Consider the following 21,066-nt stretch of genomic DNA (forward strand, 5'->3'; position numbering starts at 1 on the left):
AATGACCCCAAAATCTCAGGTTTATTTTCCACTCATGTCTGAGACCTATCATAAGCCACTTCTGTTCTGTGTCATCTTCCCTCCAGGACCTACGTGATGGGACAGCCTCTGACTGGAACATTGCCAGTCCCATGGCATAGGGCAAAGAGGATGTGGTAAACTAGTGGCTGGCTTTTAAAGCTTTGGTTTATGTTTCATTGGTTGAAGTAAGTCATGTGGTTAAGTTTGATGTCAGTGGCAAGTGAGGGACTGAATAGTTTTGTGAATAATTACAGTCTACCACATCCCTCAATATCGGTTATCCCCTTCTTCCACAGTAAATGAGCTCAAGCTTTGATTGGACAAATAGCTTTTCTGAATAAGGACTGAATTTCTCAGATTCTCCTGCAGAGAGATATTGGTCAATGCCAATTATAGCCAATGGGATATAAGCAGAATGTTGGCTAATCATTCCAGAAACCTTCCTGAAAGGACAGTGCATAAGTGCCCTCTGTCTCCCTCTCTTTCTCTTTTTTCCATTCCTTTCTCCATCCTCTTGCCTACAATGCTGATGCTAGCATTTTGGAGCATGAGTTCAAAGCCATGCCTCTAATAGAAAAGATACAAGGCATGTGGAGCCCCACACTAGCCCCAGACCATCTACCCATACTTCCAGATGAGAGAGAAATAAAATTCTACCTTGTTTAAAACAATTTATCTTGGGTTTTCTGTCACTCACATCTGAATATAATCCTGAGTAATACATCCTAAGGAAGGCTTTCTTTTGAAGTCTGCTCACTTCTGTCTGCAGCTTCTTGTGTTCCACTCATCCATCCATCTGTGATTTTCTGAACTTCTGATCCTATTTCTTCCCTTCACATCCTTTTCCTCATTCTTAGCAATGCAGTGAGAATGTCTACATAAGGAGGTCAACAATGGTGTCCTTCTTTCTAGGAACATAGATAAGACTTTGGATGCACAGAATCTGGTGGGGAAAGTGACACCAAAAAGGAAAGGCTTGTCTGGCTAGAACTTTCCTAAGCAACTTCCAAAACAGTCTTCATTGCATAGGAACAAAGATGACGATGTTCCCCTTTGTTGCCAAGCCCTCCCCTGCAATTTGGGAACATTTCTGATGTCTAAGTTTATGTGATTTGCATGCCACTCGATCCCTCATCTGCCCACAAGAAGAAATGAGGCAAAAATGTTTGAAGATGATTGTTGGAGGCCTGTAGTCACCATGCCTCTCTCCTCCGCCTTCGGTCCTAATCTCCCATCCCCTAGTCTGCGCTCTCTTTGTCAAGTCTTTTTCCACTTTGCCCATTTTTGCTATTTTCACAGTCATTGTCTCTTGTCTACCTCTCCCCACAGACAGAGGGAGCAGCTAGAGAAGAGAAAAAAGGAGAGTGTTAACAAAAGTCAAAAGGCTGAAAAGGGGGAGACAGAGGAATCTGGTGGGAGAAGTCCAGCCCTAGAGCCAAAGGGGCTCTTCCTGAAGTAAAGCCAGAGCCACTCATGGTCAAGACCTGACCAGGACGCAGGAAAGAGCTTAAGAAAGTAGTCCAGAAAGTTCCACCAATGCACATAAAATAGCTACCACTTTAGTTACACAAACACAGTTTGTAAACTCTAAATATGTATATAAGTACTTTTAAGAGTATTTCTCTTCTGATGGAGAGCTATTTGTTGGGGACATATCACATGCAGAATCTACTGCACTAGACATCATCAGTTATCTAAAAAAAATAATGTCCCAAGAGGTCAATGGCTACATTTCTCAAAAACAAACAAACAAAACCTAGTTTTCATTGTTAAGTAGGTTTAAGAAGCATTGCATACCATGTTCTCCTGGAAATTCACAATGTATGTTAACATATTAAAGAGTAAGAATTTCTGGAGTAAAGAAGCCCATTTATTTCTTCATACCCAAACTTACTAAACCATGGAATCCTTTTTTCAAGTATAATCTCTATTAACATCTTATGAAATGTGTCCTTGGAACACAGGTTGGAAAGCTGTATCAAAAGAATAAAAATTTTATGTGCTACATGCCACGTTATTTTTTTAAAAGGAGTTACTGCCACCTGCACCCTTGTGAATATTCATAACCTATTGACATTTCAGCGAGACCACATGAGAATTAAATAGAACAAGGCAGTTCTCAAAACCACAGGCCAGTAGCAGAAAACTCACAAAATTTGGTTTATTTCACCTACCCCAAACCCAAAACTATACTGCAAGAGAATTACTTTAGAAGTAAAATAAGTCAACAGAACTGGAGAATTAACCATGGTTAGTAACTAATAATAAAATAACAAGAGAATACTCATCTAAAAATGTCTAGATGTGGAAGAGACCGTGACAAAGAGGAATGATTTGGATCAAGTTATGCAAAAGAAAACAACACAGTGAGTTTGGAAGGATAAAATTCACCTTAAGTACAGCATGAACCTAGGGCTTCAGTGGCTCAGCATCCTCCTCTGCCCAGAGGCAGTGAGAACTGGACAAAGCTTGGGCCTCGGAGCCAACTTACCCTCATAAAGCCGTGCACTTATTGCTATTACAACATTTCCCAGAGTGCACTGTCATAATTATGCTTTGGTGGTTTTGCTTATTACACTGTGCAATCCCTAAGGGCAAGTGTTACCTCTTGCTGGCCTGCCAACCCCCAGTCTAGGCCTTCCAAAGTAGACATGCAGTAGGCGTTCTATAATGTTTGCTGAATGGGTATCTATGGGAACTCTGGATGTATGTTGTATAACCAGGCTGAACCTCAGTGAGTTAATGGGACTGGGAGGGTTTACAGGTGACACAGATAATGTGACTATTGCCACTGAATGTGGCAGAGGGAAAAAGGAAGACAGATTAAAGGTTTCACTGAGTCGTAATGGTTACCTCTGGAAAGGGGAGCTGGGTTGCTGGTAGTCAGACTTATTTTTCATTTGGATTTTATTTCATTCTAATATATTTCCTATTCAAAAGTTAATAAATATTACTTTAAAGTATCCATGAGTAACTACTGGAGTATTAATTCCTGAATGCCAGTGACTAACAATTCCATTTAAAAAATTTTCCCCTCTGCTCATCAATCATCATCTAGCATTAGAATAAAAACATTTACTGGTTGAATGGCTGGAATCGGTTAGAAGGAAACCAAAGCCAATCCCTCTACAGAAGGCCTCAGATCTGCTTTTCCAGCCTTGGGTCTCACCCAGTACAACCCAGCACTGATTCACAGACAGCTCCTGCCACTCTCTGAGTGCTTCACACACTCTTCTGCCCGCTTGCACAGTCTCTGCCTCTAGAAGTCCTCCGCATCCTCACAGCAGCAGCACAGATGCCTGCTCCTTTCAAGAAGGCTTTCCTGAAATCCTCACCAACAGTCAGAACTAATCCCCCGGTTTCTGTACCCCGCCATACATTTCCCCTTACTTGACGTGCTTCACTAACACGTCACTCATCACAGAGCTGGACAAACGTAACCACCACGGAGCAGAGCTCATATCTAGAGGCTGTGGAGCTACAGAGAAGGAGCTGTGTGCACAGGCTGTGAAGTCCAGCCACACAGGTTCAAATTCTGCCTCTACAGTGGAACAAGGGGACCTTTGGTATGTTGCCTCAGTTTTCTCATCTGTATAATGGCAGTCTTAGAATCCACTGCAAAAGGGTTATTGTGAGGATTAACTTTCTTCACGTGAGACCTGAGAACAGTAGTAACAAACTTCCATATGCATGTGAAGTTCACGAAAAAATGTGGATTCCCTCCCCTTCAGCATTTGTTTCAGTGTGGCGGGGTCAGGGGAGGCCTGAGAAAGTACATTTAACAAGTGCTCCACTCAATTCTGCACAGGTGCTCTCTTGGACTTTGGATTTCAAAAACATTATTCCCATTCAGTGGTTTCTAGTCTCTGATCTACATATTAGAACGACTTGGGAAGGTTAAAAAAAACATAAACAAAAACAAAAACAAAACCCTATATAAAGTCAGAGTCCCAACCCCAGGATTCTAATTTAAGTTTTCTTAAATTAGGTGAGCCTGGGATATCAACATTTTAAAAATACCTATCCAGGTGATTCTACCATGCAACCAGGGTTAAGAACATCTGCACTAACTGCCTCCAGGCTGCTTAAATACACCTATTTAAAGACATTAAAATACAGCTGAAATGGATTCCTCTTGAAATAGATAACAGGTAAAACTCAGGATTCTGAAGACGTAGTTCCTACCCAAATGACTAAAAATGAGAAAAGATCAATGCAATCCAAGTGTACAGTGGTTAAATGACCGTTCTTATTGTATTAGTTTGTCTTAAAAATTTACAAGACAAATGTCAATTGGTGAGCATCACCCAATATCAGCAAGCATCCATCAGGAAAGGCAAAGCAGTTGATTGGCAGTGACATTTGCAATGTACCTACTGTTTGATGCATGCAGTTTTTAACTTGGAACACTTTCCGAAGTCCATGGTGTATTACCTGCTATGAGAGCTTTAGGCACTTATTCTCATATTTAACAATAACAAAACAGTATTTATGTTTTTAATTGAAAGAAGCAAGCAAATCCCACCAAGACACCAGACTTTGTATATATACATCCGGCAAACCAAATTGCTAAAGAATGTCATTTTTGATTCTGTAATCTTTCAAGAATTTCAGCCAAATCAGACTGAAGAAGAACATGAAGTGAATCATCAGGATAAAAGGGCAAACTGTTAAGGACAAACAGATTTTGTTTATTTTAAAGCCAATCTGAAATATTCTGCTCTTAAAAAATAAGACTTAAAAGTAAACAAAGTTATGTGTGTGAAGTGGACAATATTATTCATCAAAATGAGCCATTCTGTGAAGCTAATGATAATAAAAACTATAAATATATAAAAGCTAAGGAACAAGTCATTCACAGAGAACTGTCAGGAAAGAAAATGATGTGATTACAACACAGTGAGAATAAAATTTTTCCCATTGTGAGTTTTCTTAGAAATTCAGGTGTTAAATAAGATATGAAACTATCATCAATGAAAACAATTTGGCTCAAATCTGAAAAATTAAACATCAACTTCTTTTTCACAATATGCAGGAAACTAGCCCCTGAATTGAGTATAGCAGCAGTTCACTCATTTGGAATCAAGCCAACTTTAAAACCAAGCTTTTTTTTTTTCAGAGAACTATTTTTGGATTCATTATGGGACTGCTCTGGTGTTATATTGGTCACCTCCTGCATATCTATTATACTGTATTCTCTGGAATATTCCTTGTACTTAAGACAGTGAAGCATCATGGAAATACCATACTTCAGCAAGCAGTTCTTCACCCAGCACTTTGATGTACAGCCCCCAGGCTTGTCAACACGAAGAACACCAAATCCACTTTTTACTCTAGTCTCAATGCCATGTGTCCTCAAATATTTAGCTATAAAAAATTAAAAAGATACTCCTTTTCTCTTCATACAAATATACCCCTGCCCCCCATGCCAAGATAAAGAGAACATGCTGTTGTGACTTTCGATGTTCAAATCACTAGAATTGATGACCTCTGGAAGGCTCAAAGGAGAGATCCTGATGTGTACATGTGGTCTACAGCCATCACCAGAGTCCAATGCAGGCCCGTGAGCCTCAAAGAGCAAGTGTAAACAAAAGTTTCTCATTAAATCTGAGTCTAGCATTAGTAAGACTGTCCAAAGATTACATTTAAAGATAACTAAAGTGTGACTATACTTTGTGCAGCCCAGCCATGACCCTAATTAATGTGTCTAAGGTGGGCATGTATTTCTTCAAGTAATGGGTGGTTTTGTTTGGACAATTAGACCAAGCTGACAAGGAAATTTTCCATCAAACCAAGTCATAAAAAGTACATTATTCAGCATTATTATGAGTTAAGCAGTATTTATTACCTGAACTTTACAATACTCTATTATCAATCATTACCTGCCATTAAGGTATGTTAACATGAGATCAAAGAGAGAAGACAAGCTAAACAAACAGTCGTGTCTACAAGTCACTTTAGTGCTGTTCATTTAAAGAGAAGCAAATGCCTTGAACTTAACGATGGACAATTTGCATTTAACCAGAAGATGCAAATCAGTTGTACTGTGGCAAGGCAGTGATTATACAAATTCCATACCTGTTATTCAACTGGCAAGACAGAGCTGGTTTCCAGGGAATTTCCAAAAGAAAAAAATGTAGTCAAAGTAAAATGTGAGATACAAAAGTCCAGTTTTGATGGGTGCTAGTAAAGATTCATTGCTGTATCAATTCTCAGCAACAATGCTGCCTTGGAAGTCACTAAAAATGATATCAGCTGAATGGATCTAAAGAGGAGACCGAATGTTTTTAGCAAAGTTGTAAAACCTTGGAAACCACCTCCTGAACAAACACTCTGAAAGCTCAGAAGTCTAAGACAAGCTTACAATGCCCTGACTTTAAAATACATTCTTGTCACCACTTCTTCCTTCTAACTATGGAGCCAAGAGCACAAACAAGGTTTCGGGAAGGTACCCCTTTGAAAGTTTTCATTCCTCCTCTTTCATTCCAGAAGCACTTGATCCCACCCTTTCTGAAATAAACTCTTTCATTAATGCTCACTGGCTTCCTTCCCCATGTCCTATAGATGATTTTCAAAATTCAAGAAATGTCTAGGGTTCAATTCCAGCTTAAGGTTGTCTACAAATATCTGGAAAAGCTCTTTAATACTTCTTGTTACACAGAATACACAAAAGTATCTGTTTGAAAATCAAACATCCTTTCAAATCTTTATCTATTTTTTCTGACTGTTAACGGGGGACAGTATACATCCATGACAAAGGAAAAGATGCAGTATTTTTATTTCCTTTACATTCAACATTAGGTAATCCTGCAGACTTAATGTGACATTTCTGCTTATTGTAGGACACTAGTGGACAATCTTTTCCAAGTTACACTGTTTACAGGGATTCTTAAAAGTAACTAAAACTAAATAAGCCACTTAGGACCAACCCTGGGCCAATCAGCAAAGTATATTGAGTGCCTACTGCAATGGGGAGTCACAATAAAGCAAAAGTTGGCCTCTGTCTCATGAGGTGCAAGACTATACAAATAGAAAGAGGGCTAATAACACCCTTGGCCAGGTGCTGGGAGGAGCAATGAGAGAAGATGGGGGAGTGGGCACCATGGGCTAGTGGGTGAGCCCCTGGGCATATATGCATTCAGTGTGCATGGTAACAGAACAGAACTCTGGAGTTCTGGGCAGGTAGGATGCGAGCTGGGATGGGAAGACTTCAAACAAGCAAACTGGGGCAAGACACAGCCAATCTCAGTGGTCAAAGGTCTTGAGCAAAATTCCTACCTATGTATAGGTGACCCTTCTCTTTCTATCCAGAGAGCTGGGTTACAGGAGTACATATGGCAAAAACAGACCAATCAGACAAGTGCAGAGAGGATCTGTGTGGGCTCTGAAGAGGGATGTATAAATTTGGAATGTACGTTTGGTACCAAATTTTAAAGGGCCTTGAAGGCTGGGCTTGGAGGAAGTTGACCCTCTTAACTATTGTTGATCTCTGTTGGTTTCTAAAGAGGAGCATGACATGAAGAAAGTGGTGTTTGTGAAAGATTCATTTGGTGGGAAATTACAGGGGAGGCTGGAGTGTAGAGAGGCTGGAAGCCAGGAGACTAGACCAGAAGTTACCATGTCAGCTATCTCTGCAGGGCTATAGGATACAGGGTGTGAGGGATGTAACAGAAAACTAGGAAGAACACAGCAATGAGGGAGAGGATCCCAAAGCCTGGAGCCATCACTGTGTATGACAAACATGAATGTGGGAGTGCTAAAGTAGTGGTAACTGACTGTCCCCCAACTTTCATTCTCCCCTTTCTCCTTTACTACTAGAACCCTGAATTTAGAGGCAGCATTGCAGAATGGTTAAGATCACACATTTTGGAACCAGCCTGTGAGGGTCTGAATGTCACTCCTGTCATCTGAAGACCTTGGGTGAGTTACTCTACCTCTCTGTGCCTTAGTTACCTTATTTGTAAAATGGGAATAATAGTTCTTCTTTCATGGGGTTGTTGTATGTCAACATGTGCAAAGCTCTTAGAAGAGTGCTTGGTTCCAGGAAGCACTATGTAAGTGTCTTTTGTTACTATTAGCTGAGCAAACGGCCTGAGCATTTCCAACTATGTGCAGCCATATGGCTACATTATGGCCATTAGAATGTGAGCAGAAGTGATGTGTACAACTTCCAGTGAACCCTGGTCAGGTCCCTCTTTCCCTTCCTGTTGGTGGGATCACGGACATGAGGAGACCATGAAATGGAAGCTGTGTGTTGCTGACACTGTGACCAGCCACGTTAGCTCTGAGCTGCTTATGCTCAGATTATTGCCTGAGAAAAATAAACCTCTATCTGATTTAAGTCACTATTATTTTGGGTCTTGGTAAACTTGTATTCAAATACATATTCATAATTTTCCTGGCCCTGGATGAAGCCTCAGGGGACCGCTGCATTACTGCATGGGGGCTTGTCTCCAGGACTCAGCTTCTAGCTGTAAAGAGTCTCCACCTGCCACTGCTCAAAATGACCTACGGCTCCTGTCTGTCAGGCTGTCCGTAGCAGTTATACTTTTAGCTCACTTCAGCCAGCTCAGTTTACCTGCAGAAGAGGGCAGGGCTGTCCCTGTTCCTTGGTACCCAGGCTAGGAGACAGGTGTCTATGTGCTTCCTCTCCCATGTTAGTGTGTCCTCCATGCTTGTTTTAACTTGATTTTTATCCACATTAAAAATATTGGTGTTCAAGGATATCACTGTGACTCAACCCAAGTTGTCACTCATTCCCAGGAATGACCATGCCTGAATTGTTAAGAAAATTAAGCAGCCACCAAAAGATGATGGGAGTGGTGGAACTGAAAGTGAAATGATGGTGACATACAAGGAAATGGCCAGCTACTGGTTGGAGATGTGGATCTGAATTTAGAAAGAAGATGGGGCCATGTGAGAGAAATAGAGTCTGCCCTTGACTAGCAATTTATAGCTATCACCCAAAACCTTGTGGAAGAGAGAGAACTTCAGGAAGAACAATCCCATTCCTTCTATTCACACAGCCAAGACGCACCCCCACCCCCTCCCCCAACTCCACTTCAGCCACAGTTAGCTTGCATTTCTCAAAACTGTGTCAATTAAATTCCCATCCAGGCCTTCCTATCACTGCCATTTGAAACTCTAATAAATGATTTGATCCTTTCTCTCCTTGTGCTAAAACCTTCACTGGATCTACACAGCCTTTTTTAGAAAAGTGGAAACAACTTAGGTTAAAGATGAAGGCTTCAAAGTTTTCTATGATCTGATGCCAATGTTTCTTACTAACTTTAGATCACATTTCTTCCTTTAGAAAACCCATATTTTATTCACATCAAGGTTCTAACTATCCGCTTTTTCCTGTCCCTTTGCAGTTCTGCATGCCATTCCTTTTTCCTGGAATGACTCTCCTCCTGCCTCTGATTTCTCACCACTGAAATTAATTCATTCTTCAATTAACAGATGCAATATTTCTCCTCATGAAAGAGCTCCAGTCACAATCAGCTGATCTGTCTGATTTCCATCATTTTAGATTTCTCTTGTCTCAATTTCACATGATACCTCAAATTACCTATTTGTTAATGCCCCATACCTCCTACCATTTTGTAGGAGGCCAAGGATCTTAACAGTCCTTTTCTGATTTCCTCATTCAGCATGACCAGTGCCTCGAACATTCATTGAAACAGTGGGCTTGTGATGAGCATAGGACACTCCAGGAATAACTGGAGTCTTTCTTTCAGATTTAACATAAGACCCGGCAAGAAAGAAGCTCTTCCTACTCCTTTATGGAATTAAACTGGATAAAGTAAGCCTCCATGTGGCAGCTGTATACATGGAGGAAGGAGCGTTTGGGATAAAGGAGAAAAGCAATAAGGTTAACACTTAGAAAGAAAGAGTAAAGAAGAAACAGCAAGCCAGTGACATCATGTGGGTCAACGCAGTCACAAAGAGAGCTCCAGCTTCAGGCTCCCCCAGACCCGGGACCCAGCAAGCCTCCTTTGGTGTTCTTGCTTGTTTGCTCCAGGTTTCTAGTCCTTGTGAGTAAGAGTCCTCACCATTTACATATGCTGAGAGGCTTCTCGTGTTCTGAAGCATGTAAGATGAAGTTACCCTGAACACATTCCTGCTGTGTTTCTGAACATCTGTGAGGCACAACATATGTTCTTCTAAAGACGCTCACTATTCTTGCTTCATTTAAGATGAGAGTATTTGATAAACACATCAGATTGCTTGAAAAGTGCTTATTATCTGCCCTATCAATTATTGATAAGGGATTTAAATTTCATGAAAAAAAAATCCATAGACTGGTGAGGCCATTACACTACCCTAGAACTGCACCCTTTCTCAACCCCCAAATTTGGGGGATTTCTGAGCCTCTTGGCTAATTCAAATGTCACATTGCTAATGGCTCAATAAAGTGCCCTAGTGTAGCTCTACATGCCTCACAGACCAGGGGGCAGCTTCTAACAGATGGGTCTTCTTCCTCTTATAAAAGCAAATATTTATCCCCAGAAATTCTGCACATCATTGCAGATAAACCAACTTCTGCTCATGTTGCCAAGGATTTCAGAAGTGCTCTGCTTACAAATTTGTCAGTCCTGAGTGCAGATTCTAAAGGAGGACAGGTCATACACTCATCACACCTTTTAAAATAAAGTTGAGGAATAGTTCCCACTGCCTGGCATCATGACAGTAAAATCTAGGAGTTGTATCATTTTCAGAAGGTCAAGGGGGAATGCCTCTGGCTAATTTGGAATTAGAAATGGCTATACTGATGCAGCCGTAAGTCAATTCTAAATGGATAAAGATACTTTTTTTTTTAACAATACTATTTCAGAAGTCCTTTTTTGTTTTCCTAGATTTAAATCAAGACTTATTCATCAAGTCTGTACCAATATACAGCTGATGGTTCTGGAAGATTTATTGTGAAATGCCCCCTCACAATAAGTGTCAACGTATCAGTAGAACCAGGAGTGAAAAGTCTCTTGGAGAGAAATTGGTTCACACCTCTAGGAATCACAGCCTAAAGCATTCACACCATTAAGAGAATCTGAAAACTGTCATGTGACTTTTCTGAGCATTTTCTTAGGAAGATGGAAGAGGCATCAGTTTCTCTCCATCTGGTGCTATCCATTACACCAAATCACTTGAAAGTTTTGAAAATGGTAATAAGCAGTTTAGAAATCTAATCAAACTAGATACCCAGTAAGGAGATCCCAGTTGGGCAGGTCCCCAAATTTAATGGTATATTGAGACCCTGAAGAGGCTTTTGACCAAGTCATGGAGACACCACTACCAAAGCCTATTAGTCTTCTTCTTGTCTTTCATGACCTATTGGGGGAATGTGTGTGTGTGTGTGTGTGTGTGTGTGTGTGTGTTTACGTGTGTGTGTCTGTGCAAAATTTGGCCTCCCTCAAGTTTATCAATAGTTGGTTATTGATGATACCTTTCAAATCTTTTTTTAAATACTTCATAGACATCATGCTTTCTTAGATCCCAAAGATGTTATTCAGTTTTGAAGTGTTCTATACTCAGAGATCAATTAAGGAAAAGCTTGATGGCAGATTTAGGGAAATCTTGAATCACTTCAGTGCATCAAATACCAAAGGAAAATAAATAGGGGATTAGATATTCCAAGGCCACACTACCTTATTAGATTAAACTAGAGCTGGTGGCTTCAAGGGAGTTATTTAACCTCTCTGAGCTCTAATTTCCTCACTTGTCTAGTAGGAATAAAATACTTCACACACAGAACCATTATGAGGGTTTAATAAGACATAATACACATGTGAATACAAATAACACAGTACCTGGCAGCCAGTAAAGTTTTAGTAAATACAGTTGCCATGTGTTTGGTTTTAAACCAGACAGTCCAGTACTTGAGTTTTCTTTCTGAGAAATAGATTAAGAAAAGACCAGACATATAAATGTAAATTTAAGTGCTATTATTACTACCATGACATGTCTTGTGCATGAGTACTGGTCCTCCTGTAACTCGGAGAATTTTGCACAGGGAATGAGAGAGAGCACACTTGACCAAGACATGCTTCAGGCACCATGACAGAGAGCTCAGCGCGCACTTTGCTGAGTACCGGATTCCATCGCGGCTGTGGGCCAGGTGCAAGGGGTGAGCCCTGCAGTGGTGCTCAGTGTTTCCTCTTACAGGTAACAATTCCTAGCAGTGGGCCTCTGTCCAGCTCTCATTTTCCTCTCATCTCCTTGTTCTCTCTTTTTTATAAGAGATATCTGGCAGTTTAATACTAACAAACTGACTGCTTAAAAATTAAGAATATTGAATTTTTAATTCAGTTCCCAAATCGGTTAGAATTTTTTCCAGTAAGAAATTTATTTTACCAAAATTATACTTAATAATTCTTGTCATTAATTCACAGGCTTTCTAGACAGGTCAGCACGGTAACTCCTATGTTCACATTCTCTTGAATTTGAACTTGTTCTGCCTGAAGACTCCTGTTCAGGAAAGCCCAAATGGCCTGTTGTTGCCTGCAGGTGGCACCCCTCCATAAGACCAAAGTGTGATCGTGACCTCAGTGCCCACTTGAGACAGAAGTCCAATCAACTTTGCTGGTCTGGGTGATTCTTACCAATTAGTATTTATTATATGTCACTTCCACCAAAGAGAGACAAGCCTTGTTGAGCTGCTTCATTGCCTATTGGAAAAGTTGTGCCACACTGTTGGACTCAACAGCCTAAAGTTGCTTTCTAGAATGTCAAACATATATTGCTTTCTAACCTAAGTTTAACACAGACTTCAAAAGCACCTGATAGCGTTGGGCCCCTGATTATCCTCAAAATACCAGAGACATCAAATGCTCCCTCATCAAGAAGGGTGTGACCTATAGAACACCACCACACCCCAGGTGAAGGTGTAAATGCTTCCTAGGAGTGAAGTCGAGATTTCCAAATGATATGGGGTTATGCCCTTACCATTTGTCCTGAGCCCAATCTTGGGAGAAGATCTCCTTCCCAGGAAAAGCCTGTTCCCTGAGTTGCTGCCTACAAATGCAGCCCTGATGTCCATGACCACCTGCCTGTATGCAAGCTTAGAAGAGCAAAGTTGGATGTTGTTCCCAGATTCTGTGATGCCCCTGCCACTGCAAGTTCTTATGTCCCAGGATTTGACTGACTCACTTTAGACTGATTAGGTTGAACAATTAATTGCTCTGGGTACCTTGTGGAATCATGCCTTCAATTAGGATGAGGGAGGTTTCTAATATGGCAAATATCTGAGGCATCCAACAATTATACAAACTATTCATATTCAGCTATCCTTCAGAAAAGGTATTCTATGAAGAATATGCTGTTTTCAAATCTGACATCATGCCAGCTCAGTTCTCCTACAGAAATGCAGGAAGAGTAGTGTTTTAGTCAGTTCCAGCTGCTATAACAAAATGCCACAGACTGGGTGGCTAAACCATAAATATTTATTTCTCACAGTTCTGGAGGCTGGGAGGTCCAAGATGAAGTTGCCAGCAGATTTAATGTCTGGGTGAGGGTCTGCTCCCTGGTTTGTAGATGGTAGCCGCCTTGCTATATCCTCACATGGCAGAGAAAGAAAAAGCTCTGGTCTCCCTTTTCTTGGAATGACACTAATCCTATCATGGGGACCCCATGCTCATGATCTCATCTAAACTTAATTACCTCCCAAAAATTACCTCCAAATACCATCACATTAGGAGTTGGGGCTTCAACATATGAATTTTGGGGGGAAACAAACAGTCTGCAACAGGTAGAGAGGAAACGAAGACTGGAAGCTACATTTGGTGGCTTAAACTGTATTCTTTTTTATTCTAATATAATTTGATTCATATTTTATTATAGAAGTAAAACATACTCATTATAGGGAAATTTTGAAAATATAGAAAAATAGAAAAAGGGGATATCACCAGTGAGTTAATAAAAATTACATAGTTTTGTTTTGTTTTTTTAACTTCAGGACTTCTCAGTCCTTTAATATGCAAACGTATGTTACATCAGGAATGCTTTTCCACAGTCCACTTATTCAGTTTCAAGAAACACAGCTTGGGAAATGCAGTTCTAGGGAGTGGTCATAGTTTAGGATATAATTTTACACCATGATAACAATTAATTTTTATAAATTCTTCCTTGGGAACTATTTTCCTGATGAGGTGCAGCTTGAGAAGGAGATGGAAAGTTACAGTTCACATCACTGAGTAAAGAGCCCACAGAGAGCCAGAAGTAGGATGAAGATGAAGACAGGAGGCATTTGGTCCCAGGATGACAAACATTACTTGCTTCATAACTGGCCCAGACGTGCACTATCTTTGCAAATAAATAAGATCATGTATGCTGTGCCTCCCACTGTATCCTGCTTTCCCTTGGTTTACGTATTCTTCATCCCTTCCCTTCCAAGCCCACTGGAGGAAAAAAAAAAAAACTCCACTCTGCATATACTTGTTGGGAATTACATGTTAAATATTAATAGTCCCAATGTCCAGTTTAGGGTTTCCATTTCTACCCCCATTTTATACTGTACCTTTTGGGAGTCGCTCTCTCACTATTTAATACAAAATAGATCTCTTTGCTTTTTTCTTCTTCCTAGCACATTGGAAAGTCTTACAGAATATGATCCTATGTTCCCTGTTTTACCAATTCTTCACACCTGTATTTTCTCTGACCTTCTTCACTTTCAAAGAGACTCCCCTCAATAGTTGTCTCTGCCTTAAACTCTGGGCCAGCAGTCCTGGTGATCGACCTCTACGAGGCAGACTCTACCAATACCATGAGCTCACATCTGTGAAATCACTTCCATGTGCTGTGTTAGGCACACTGGGCTAAGCACATTACATAGATTATCTCATTTAATCCTCTCCCAACCAAACCAAACCAAACCAAACCAAATCAGATGTTTGCAATCCCCCTTCCACAGGTAAGGACACCCAGGCTTGGCAACTTTTCCACAATTTCACAGTGGTAGAACAGGATTTGAATCTAGGGTTATCTGACTCCAAAACCCACGATTTTACCTGTTATCCTTATAATCATAGCCTAGAGCAATACTTTTTAAAGTTTGGTTCCTAAAACAGCAGTAGTAGCAGCAGCAGCAGCACCTGGAACTTTGTTGCAAATATAGATTCTCAGGCTCCACACAAGATCTACCAAACCAAAAAACTCTAGAGATGTGGAATGGAATATTATTTAGTCATAAAGAAGAAAGCAAGCCTGCCTTCTGCAGCAGCATGAATGGAACTTGAGGGCATTGTTCTAAGTGAAATGAGACCAAAAGAGAAAGGCAAGTATTTTATGTTCTCACCTATATGTGGAATCTAACAAAAGCCAAATTCATAAAATAGAGAGTAGAACAGTGGTTGCCAGGGGCTGGGGGTTGGGGAAACAGGGAGATGTTGGTTATAGGGTACAAACTCCAATCTATAAGAGATCTCAGGCTCTAATGCACAATTATGGTGATTATAATTAACAATACTGTATTATATACTTGAAAGTTGTTAAGAGAGTACATCTTAAATGTTATCACCACAAACCAACCAAAATAAAATCATAATTATGTGGGGAGATGGAAGTGTTAACTAACCTTATTGTGGTCATTGTTTTGAAATCATTGCATGTATCTAATTATCACATTGTACATCTTAGTTTACATGTGGGATATGGCAATAATATCTCAATTAAGATAGAGTAAAAAAGAGACTCTTGAGGGGAGGACTAGGAATCTGTGTTTTAGCTAGCCCTCGAGGTGATTCTGATGTATGCTAATGTTTAAAAATGTTTTTGGAAACCAAGCAGGAAGACTTCAGGGCAAAGGTGAGGGATAACTTTCTGGTGGGATGGTTAACACTAGTGTGGGCCATCTTAAAAGGCTGGCCTCGGATCTCCCGTTCGGCCCTGATGGGTGGGAGGGCCCAGTGTCTCCTGAAGGTCTTCCACCTTTACTGTTCCTTCCCCAAGCACAGAACACCACACCCCCAAATCTGAGAGTGACAGTGTGGGACTCTCAACAGCACTAGAAAAATCTCACACTTAAAGTTTAACCTAACAAAGAACAGGATATTCTGATCCCACGTGTAGGTGCTGGAAAAGTAATTGGCAGGAACAGGGCGGGTGTCATGGTCACTTTCTCCCCCGCACTCACCCCGAACAAGGGCATGCCATATATTAGCGGGCATTTCACATCAGCTAATTCAGATTCCCCTGTCAGACAAATCCCACCTGTGAGCACTGCTGTCTACACCACATAACACCACATAGATCAAGAGTGGGGAGAGGCCAAAGCCATGAACACCATGGCTTTCCATAAAAGTTAATTAACGACAGAAGCATATTGCTGGGAATGGCAACACGGCCATTATTTATGGCTCAGGAAACCCCAACTGTAGGGACCTGCCTTTTCCTTTCTCCCAGCCCCAGGTCTACCCACGAGTTTACTCACCCCATTACAGTAACTTTGTGAATCACTCGCCAAGTTAGCAAGAATATAGCCTGGAATCTATAAAAATTAATACAACAGCTGGACATCAAACACACATCCTGAGAGAAAGAGACCACCCCATGGATGCCGCCCTGTTCTTTTCTATTCCTCTATCTCAACACTCCTTCACACTTCACATTTCTACTGCTGGTAACAGTTCCCACTTGTCACCCCCAAGAATGGGATTTCCCCAAGGAAGCTTTGCCACTGAAGGGCTTTGAGAAACCTCCTTTTCCCCTTCCCAGCACAGCACCACACACAGGCATGGGCTGACCACTAGGAAAATAGCTCTCCACCAACAGATCGTTACCACCTTGGGAGGCTATGTAGCATCATGGTGGAAAGTGTCCCTCTGGCTTCAAATTCCAGTAAAGTGCTCTTAATGTCCTCATCCATAAAATGGATCCAGTAAGACTCAACTTTGAAGGTTGCTGTGAAGTTTGAGCCAACCTGATATGAGCAGAGCAACACCCAGTGCCGTCAGGACCAAACAAACCTTCATGGTGCAGTGGCTTCTCCTTCACCTGCCCCCTAAGAAGGCCACATGTCCCCACAAGCCCAGACTAGTATTTTCCACACTCTATCTTGTTTCCCACACAGATTTGAGAAGGAGGTGGTCTGAAGGTGATGCAAATTTTTAACGTGTGCGCGCGTGTGCATTTTTCTGAGGACAAGGTCTAGAGGTTTCAGCTTATTCTCCAAGACACTCATGACCACTGCAGTGTCTCAGGAGGGGAAAGAAAACTACTCAGGAAAAGCTTAGAAAGCGAGAATGCACACTCATCCTGGAGAAGACAGTTCCATGTGCTGAAAGAGCACTGCACCGTGGGTCATGTGACTGGCGTTTTCCTCTTTTATGTTTGAAATGGACATTGTAGCAACTTCTCACCTCACTTCATATAGTTGTGGGCATCATAATAGGTAACAGATGTGAAAACATCTTTTCAAGAAGAAAACACCACCCCAATAAATGTATGATAATTCAAGGTTCAGATGCCTCATCAAGATTTCAGTGGATAAACAGTTTCGCCAACTGGCCTGTGCAGTCCACAAAATTACAAGAAAAATAAGGATGGAGTGAGTTATATTGTTCTTTTTATTCTGCTTGTGTGAAATAGCATGGTTATCTCTGGAATAATTTATTAAAAATAAGCAAGTGGGAATCCTTTGTGGGAGACGGAAATCTAAACATGGTTTGATTTCACCCGATCCACTTTAATCCTTAGAGCTACCCGGCATCCCCCTGCGGTTTGCTTTAATTGCATGTCACTGCTAACTTCCTTGTAAAGAGACAGGCCTCTGCCATTCCTTCTAATTATCCAAATCGCCAGCCACTGTGTGTGGCCTTACCTAAGGCTTTTAACCAGCAGTAATGTCACTAAATCAAAGCAAGTGGGAAGCGTCCCTGTTGGAGTGACTCTAATAAATGCTACATGACATTCCTTGAAGACCATTTGGAAATATTCTCTTCAGAGTTACACCAAATCCAACATGATAACTCATCAGTTAAAAACAGTCTTAACCAGAAGCCCACATGTAAACCATACATCTCTTACTTTCTGGTGCCAGAGGATCCACATTTCATCTGGAATGTGGTACTCTCATTTCAGGCCTAGCCCATCCACCTGTGGAAGAATATTATATAGCTCAATACAATCATGCGGCTATTTCCGTAGCTTCCACAAACCCAACATCAGTTGATAATGGCATTGATAATAATAATAACAAAACACCATTTACTGATGTCTTGTGACATGTAAATGTCATGTGAATCTCTTTCTATATACATTATCTCACTGATCAGCACAATCCTGTGTACAGCCATTGTCCCCCATCTACAGTTGGGAAAACTGAGGCCTCGAGAGCTTAGGTGTAACTTGGCTGAAGTACAAGACAAACACTGAAGACAAACAGAGTATATGTGGAACTGACAAGGAGACGGCCGCTGAGTGGGCTGAGATAAACTGCTCTGAATTATCATCATCTATGTATAAGTTGTGTTATTCCTTTTATATATTTGTTTAAAAAATTGAGCTAAAAATGTAGGCATCTAAAAACACAAGTTCCTCTTATTTCTAACTTACAAATATAAAATTATAGAAACTCTGGAGAAAATATTTGGTATTCATAAGGAATATTATTATCTGTATTTCAGCCTTTTTCCACGTAGCTACAGATTTTTAAATGTATGCTGTACATTTTTGATTTGTGTTCTGGTAAATATGTGTATGTTTGGCTCATAAAAATTAAAATGTACATAAGTGTAAGGCTGTACACATGGTCTAGACACTTTTTTATGTGTATGTAGTATGTTAATGAAAAGTTTCAAAACTGTATCTATGTGTATCTGTATATTGATGTTTCATCACTATTTTCTGTACTTTCTCAAAATGACCATCAAGCTGCTACTACACCTTTTAATTTTCCTCAGAATGATTTCCCTTTACAATGAAAATCTGTTGGAGCAGCATCTTGGTAAATCTTTCGGCAAGTCTTTGTTGACACTAGAAAACTGGTTACCTTACAACCACAAATCGTCTGAATTCCTGATCCAGAGATCCAAGCAGCTCTCTGTTCAGTAGCTCTTGCTTAGAAAAATCAAAAAGGAGTTATGACAAATGGCAGAGCAGATCAAAAGGAGGTGCCACTCCTTCTCTGTTGACTCTGTTATCTAGGCAAGCACAGTGCTTGCCCACAGGGTACCAGGTAGGGAGGAAGGCTGTTCTGTTGAGATGATGGCAGTTGCCTGGGCAAACTCTGTCCCTCTTGCCCATCCAAATAAGATTTGAATAGAAACATTTCCTAGGATAAGTATTGCTCCCTGCCCTCAGTCCTGTAACTCAAGGTTTTGTTCAATCTTTCATCATTCTTCCCCGATCACCAGTCAGAGCAACCATTAGGCAACTGAGAACAGAGTGACAATAAGGTTTAAATGCTTTCTTAAAAAAGAGTTAAACCAAAGCCTTTGTTGCTATGTTTAAATCACACACTTTCTCAGTTCTAATCATCTGTGATAACTGAAGTCTCATCTATTTTTTCAATATTGTCTTTATTAGAAAATTATCTATCAAAGGGCAGAGATCAGTAAATGTAACTCTGTGAACAGTGTGAACCAGAGTCAGGGGGTGAAACAAAGACCCATGTACCACCAAAACAAACATCAACAGCAGAACAGTGTTCCAAACAAGAAAGACATTTGAATGCAAGCTGTCTGGGTCTGGTACAGCAACTCCGTATCATTAAGAACCCAGGAGTGGTTAGATCTTGTTGCTCTGCCATTCTCAACGAGTGCCATCCATCTCGTGGTCTAAGACAGCAATTTCAGGTGTCACTGCCACATCACATTCTATTTAATGCCAGGAGGAAAAGGGAAAGGGAGGATGTGCCTCTTTTCTTTAAGGGCATAACCCACAAATGGAACACCACACTCTCAAGTACATTTCATTGGCCAGAATGTAATCACATGGCCACACCTTGCTGAAAAGGAGGCTAGGACATGTGGTCATTAGCTGGACAGCCATTTGCTCTGCTAAAAGCATGTGGAGGCTCTACTGCTAAAGACAGAGTAAGAGAATGGATACTGGGAGACAACAAGTGAAACATGTATTCATTCATTCATAAACACTGGGTGCCCACTTAATGTCCAGAACTGTACTAGTGTTAGGAGTACACCAATAAAACACCATCTTCCAATCCCTACTTCAAGGGATTTATTGTCTAGGGAGGAAATACACATGGAAACAGATTGCTCTACTGGGATTATACACTAACTATGACACTCTGCCTAGGAGAACCAGGAACGCTCAGAGGACACAGCCTTTGCACAAACACGTGAAAGACAGTAGTAATCACAGAATAATAATGGCATTTCTTTTCAACCACTGTTCCAAATCCTTTACATATGTTAATTTATTTAATCCCTCCATGATAGAAACTGTTATTATTCCCACTTAACAGATGAGAAAACTGAGGCACTGTACATGGTGGACTTGAGATGTGAACATGTGCGGTCTGACTCGAGCCTAAATTGCCTTCCATGAGAAGGAAAGGGTCCACCTTATTACCTAAATCCCCCAATGCGTTTTTGGTATGTAGAGGAAGAAAACGGTAAAAGGAGAGAAGAAAATGAAAGATTAGAGGGCCTCAGAAGTTTGCCTAAGACACAGCATGACAGAACTCACAATGCAGTGCAAGTGTCCTGACGTCCAGCTCTCTCTGCGGAGCTGGGTCCTGAGGTACATTCTAAGGATGTACTCGGGGATGACACAGACCTGTGGAATGTTCTCCAGATTATGCTTTACCAAATATATGACCATATGTGTTCCTTTATTCAAAAAGTAAAAATTTTTGGATTTACTAAAAATCAGACATCAGTTCAACATCCTTCTTCTGGAACCAACATAGTAATTTCCTTAATTTTGGGGTAGTATTATTTGTGTTGACAGGAGGGGAAGCAATTTTGCAATGTAGGAGGGGTCCACAACCTAAGAGAAGTTTCGCTTTTGTGGAAATCAGTGATGTGTTTAGAGAAGAGCTCTTCTGCCTTGATGACTCTGTTAGACAAAACAGAATTTGTTCAT

General features: G+C 40.7%; 1 protein-coding gene and 1 long non-coding RNA gene across 2 annotated transcripts in view; one reads left to right on the forward strand and one right to left on the reverse strand.

Annotated features, from left to right (window-relative positions):
• LOC140696284 (uncharacterized) overlaps nucleotides 1-21,066 on the reverse strand; it is a 355,657-nt gene that overhangs the window by 308,936 nt on the left and 25,655 nt on the right. The gene's annotated exons all lie outside the window — the stretch shown is intronic.
• LOC140696399 (uncharacterized) overlaps nucleotides 15,216-21,066 on the forward strand; it is a 30,624-nt gene continuing 24,773 nt past the window's right edge. Inside the window, exon 1 of the long non-coding RNA XR_012072683.1 lies at nucleotides 15,216-15,292. This is a non-coding gene — a long non-coding RNA (uncharacterized lncRNA). The remainder of the gene's footprint in view (nucleotides 15,293-21,066) is intronic.

Source organism: Vicugna pacos, chromosome 5, assembly GCF_048564905.1.
Source record: "Vicugna pacos chromosome 5, VicPac4, whole genome shotgun sequence".
NCBI lineage: Eukaryota > Metazoa > Chordata > Mammalia > Artiodactyla > Camelidae > Vicugna > Vicugna pacos.